Source organism: Lolium rigidum, chromosome 7, assembly GCF_022539505.1.
Source record: "Lolium rigidum isolate FL_2022 chromosome 7, APGP_CSIRO_Lrig_0.1, whole genome shotgun sequence".
Classification (NCBI taxonomy): domain Eukaryota; kingdom Viridiplantae; phylum Streptophyta; class Magnoliopsida; order Poales; family Poaceae; genus Lolium; species Lolium rigidum.
This window is the reverse complement of record NC_061514.1, coordinates 80,121,845-80,127,284: the sequence shown is the minus strand read 5'-3', so window position 1 is coordinate 80,127,284 and position 5,440 is coordinate 80,121,845. Positions and strand designations below refer to the sequence as shown.

Here is a 5,440-nt window from a genome sequence, read left to right as displayed (position 1 = left end):
ACTACACAAGGTACATCTGAATATACCAACTTGCATGAGAACATTATATATATATGCAGAAAGATTCTTTTCTAGCCATGCGTGTTTTGTTCAGTTTCATATACAATGATAATTTTTTTAGAGGATATGCAATAATAGTTAATCGTACCTATACATAATATTAACAAATGTCATTAGCAGGTAATACTTTGCGGATTGAAGACAAGATTCACAATAAGGACCTGGATAACTGAATTCTTATGTATAGGGGACATGGTAAATGTTTACTGAGTTTTTTGTGTGTAGTTAATCATCAATGATTTATTATGTATTGATATTCTACCTTACTAACAAATGTATAGGTTCTTCTAAATCTGAGTTATACCAAGAACCAAACCTTAATACAAAGGATGGCATACACATTGATCCATATGATCAGATTTATTGCAGTCTTCCCAATAGTGATAATTTTCTGGAGCACCAAATATCAAGGAGAGATGCCACTGCAAGTTTATGGTCATCCTAACACATCTGCATGATGAATGCAAAATTGAGCTCAATATACAGAAATTGATTTAGACCAAAGAGTGTACAATACTCCAACGGTATCACATGTTGCAGCATTTGGGTGGATGGAAATAATCCCCAAAAGCATACATAAAAGCATATCATGGTTGTTTCACATTTTCTCCGTGTACCCATATAAGCTACTCCCTCACATTTTGCACATGTTATAAGTTACTCCCTATGTTCTTATCAACGTTTTATATGTAGAAACATAAGTAGTAGGAAACAATTATGTGTATCATATGAATACATGCACGTCAAATAATCAAGTCTTATATACGTACGTGGCACGTGCCTTTTACTAGTACAAGATAAACCGATTCTTCCCATGGTTGGTGGCCCGCCGCGACCAAGACGGCCGGCTCACCGGAGGACTGTGTGGCACGTAGGATTAGGTCCATCCATCATTCCCCTTGAACATCATCACATGTCCTTTTCACGTGCGCCATCACAATCTTACTCCGACCATCCCATTTTAAATAAGTCGGGCACGGGCAGGGCCCAACCTTAAGTTGGCGTCGGTGCGAGGGAGCGTTGCCTTTGTAGCTAGCTACCTCGAGGAGGCTACGGGGGAAGGGAATGGCCGCGACGACGGGCGTAGTCATGCTGGCGGCGGCGCTGGCGATCCTCGCGCCGTCCACGCGGGCGCTCGACCGCGCAGAGTTTCCGCCGGGGTTCCTCTTCGGCGCCGCAACATCTGCTTACCAGGTTAGTTAGCGTGGAACTTTCAGTTGCTCCATGGCCGTCGTCTCTGTTTACCGCTGGATCGTTCGGCGCGAATGCATAACCGAGACCGTGATTTCTGGTTCCAGATTGAGGGCGCGTACCTGGAGGACGGCAAGGGCCTCAGCAACTGGGATGTCTTCACCCACACGCACTGTAAGTCATTCTCTTCCGATCGTTTCTGCTCTGGGTCCATCTATGTGTTCACTGTTCAGCATAGAGCTACTCGATCGATTCCCTCCCTTCCCTCTCGGTTCCCTCTGACACAGACGGCGGCGGCCCTCCCGTGATGCCATGAACAGAAATTCTGCTTCATCAAAGTTCATGGTCTGTTAATTAATCCACCATGTATGCTAACCATATATACTGCCAGAAAATTATCGCCATGATAGCGTCCAAAAGAAACCTCTTTTTTTGAGCTGGAAATGGGAAATTCATTAACCTGAGCGCTCAGCGATCTCGCTAGCGATTAAACCACCGCACTCAGTGTTACTACAAGATCTTGGACAAAAAATAAAATCAAAATTCTCGAAAGAACTAATGCAGCGCCATATCTGATTGACTTTTGTACATTTCAAGAACACTTGGCCACCATCTTCATCAACCCCATTGCACATCGGGCACCGCCTGTCTACATCCACTCGTTTTCGTTGATTATTCTATCGCGCGTTGGCATGCTATTGTGGCTAAGCCTCCAAACGAAAATTTTGACTTTAGCTGGAAGTTTCAGGCTCCATATTCTCTGCCAGAGCGTTGAGGATGCAGCCGGCACGGCGCTGATGACGAACTAGCGTCGTGGTGATGCTTTGCTTCTCGCAGACTTAAGCTTGAAAGATTCTCTTCCATTGCGAAGCATCTAAAACTGAAGCGGCATCCAGAGGCCGGACAGTTTAAAAGATTCTGGGGCCTTTTAATTGTCGTGTATGCAGGGGACAGTGAAAACATTGTTTTCTGTTTGGGTTTAACTTACATTTCTGCCTTAGAGGAGCCAATTACATCGCGACAGTGGACCGACGGTGGAATCTAGAGAAGGGTCTTTTACGTGGTAGAGAAGGGTATTAGGGCATGTACTATGCTGGAGAAGGCAGCCTTCCCTTGTGACATCCACGTCAGCAAGAGCAGGCAAAAAAACATCTTGTACAACGCTTTGTTGCTTGGAGTTATCTCTAGCACTTTAAATGCTTGCAAAAAAATAGGGATCAACAATAAACAGTATCATTGTAGCCGGCTGTGGTGTGTTACGTGATAGTGCAAATCCTACGTTTTATCCACCCACCGAATACAAACAGATCTTTAGCTTCAAAAGGAATAACTCTACATAGTTGAAATATATGAAAAAAAATTGTTGCTATTGTACTCAGCAGTCACAGCTCACAGCATCACAATATTGGTCATTCTTTTTGTGTTTCCACTTATAGCATCATTTGTGTTGCTCAGCCATGCGCCCATCTACACTGCACAATGAAACCTTTGTTAAGCATTGACATATGCACATAGTCGTCCATATGGAGTAAGAATGCAAGAAATTTTATAATTACCAATCTATCGCATTTTATTGCTTGATTCTCCATCATCGCCATGTTCAAGATCATTATTCATATACTGTGGACATCTAGATAGGATTAAACAGCACCAGTGTACAGCAATATTAGATTTCTCTGTACAATTATGAGGTGCACTTCTCTTAATTCAATTAGTATATTCATTAAACATAATCAGCAGCAGTACAACGCCCGTCAGGTCTCACAGTTACTACAGGACTGCTAGCACCGTAAACCTCTTCAAGCTATATATAATTGACCATACAACACTGAACTGCAACTACAGCAGATTAAATATGAACTTCGTCCATCTTTATCCTATCAAACGATTCTTGGAGTAGATCAACAAGAACTGTATAGAAGGCTCAAAAGGCTATAGAAGGCTCAAAAGGTTGTACAGAATCTAGAGGTCACACGCAATGGAAACTATGCAGAACTATGCAGAGAAACTAAGAAATTTTAATTCGTCCTATCATTTTGCTTATGCTCGCATCTAATATTCTCCAATCTTTATTGCCAACGAAACCCAATCTCTCTTTTACTCTGAACGAGGAAGCAATAATTCTTAACAAGCTGAGACTGCAGACCGCATCAAATTCGTTCAGTTAGCAACCGAATTAGCTGGGCCGTGCGTCACCACATCATCCAGAATTCTCAAGGAAAGACTTACACATCTGGTACATGGACAAGGCGAGGCTTACCAATCTGCTGGCGAAGATTGAATGGGCTAGCAGCAGCCCCGTCCCACCAAACATTCAAGGAGGAGGTGTTAGATCTGGAGTCTGGCGGTGGGGGAGCATACAGCAGAATCGGTGACGGAGAAGCACGTCCGTCCATGCCCCAGGCCGCTTCATTCCCCGCCGGCCGACGAAACATGTTGGAGCAGGGGTGGCTGGGATGGATTTGTGCTGGCGAGGCAGAATATTTGGCATCGAGAGGGGGCGATTTAGCGCGGGGAGAAGAATAAATTGGCGAAACGAGCAAAATAGTTTCGCGGGAGACGACGGATAATCGCGTCGGAGCACCGGATTGGAAAATCGCGTGAATAAGGGAGAGCAAATCATACAACGCCAAGATTTGCCTTCTCCTCCTTAACAAGGGATCATCCCTTACGGAAGAGAAGGCTCGGCCTTTCTTCCCTCTCTCTCATCTCCATGTCACTAATTGTCCTACGTGTCGGTTGGTAAGGGAAGGCTGACTAGGAGCGTTGTACATGCCCTTATAGGATGGCAGATAGGGTCTTTTGTCGCAAGAGGGTCAGACACTTGTTCTGAATTACAGGGAAAGGGACGTGATGGCTTTTGGGTATATATATTCTTTTTTCGAGGGGCTTTTGAGTACTCTGCGGTTCCATACATATTTGATATTTGTATGATTCAATGTTCTGCTCACCGAGTCACTCGACATCACTACTTCCTCTGATTCACTAATGCAATATTTTTTTAGCTTTATTCGTAAATGTATGTCGTGTCTAGATACGTTTTAGTTTGTAGGTTTACTCATTTTGGCCCGTACCTAGTGCACTTAAAAATATCTAAAAGGTCTTACGTTAGTCAGACAAGGCTTGAAGTGAGCTCGGCTTTAAAATTAACAAGCCATCAACCGGCTATAAGTTACACCAAGAGTTACAACACACACGCGTCAAGCGCACAACCAAAACCACAAGAAAAGATAACACAGAAAAAGCAAGCTGAAGTGCCATTTAATTCATGAAGAGGGAGCCTTGTCTTCTGTTGCACTGGAGTGAACACAACCGAGTCCACGCCAATAAACCTCCACCGCACCAAGACTGCAACTCAAGGGGGACAACTCAACGACGGACGGCCACCTAGCAGAGCTTGAGGAACCAAAGGAGGGAGGGTCTTGCGGCGATGCCTCCAAGAAGGTGAATGGTGCAAGAATGCGTCATCGTCGTCGGCAGAGAAGAACCTGCAAAGTTTTCACCCGGACCGGAGAAACACCACCCATGGAGCTCGGGCTAGGTCCAGACCAAACACACAACATCATCCCCGGCATTGGGATAGGCACAGCTGCAATAGCTACGACCGAGACGCCGACCTAGCAAAACCCCCAAGGCGCTAGGAAGGAAATCAGCTACCGCAGCAAAGCGTGTAAAAGCAGCCAGGCCGACGTTGCGGGAGGGCTGCGACACCGACGAGAGGTCACACGGTGCTCCACAAGACACTACCAAAGAAGCTTACGGGAAGCGAGGCCTCCAAGAGGAGCGAGACTGAGGCGGAGGGATGGAGTCCATCATTTCGAATAGGAGGGCCATCATCGGGACGTCTTCAACAAGGGAGCGGCACCCACGGGTGACGCCGTCGTCGGCGCAGGCCGAGCCATGCGTGCTTTCGCCGAGGTCCAAACCTAGATAGAAATTCCGGACGACGTCGCGAGGACGTAGAGCGAACAAGGCGGAGATCACCGCCGCGCCTCCAACCTAAGTCACACTATGAGCTAGCCCCAACTCGACTCATCCGCTGGGAAACACGTTACGGCTAGCGAGAGGTTTCAGCAGACCCGGATCTAGACGTCCAAGTTCCTAGATTGGCGGCACCACGATGTCCACCATCCCCAACGCGAGCACGCATTGCACAAGCACGACCAAAATGGTCGAGAAGGAGAACAAA

At 46.0% G+C, this 5,440-nt stretch overlaps 1 pseudogene; it reads left to right on the top strand.

The window, feature by feature from the left end:
* Positions 1–1,125: 1,125 nt before the first annotated feature.
* LOC124671587 overlaps positions 1,126–5,440 on the top strand; it is a 9,293-nt pseudogene continuing 4,978 nt past the window's right edge.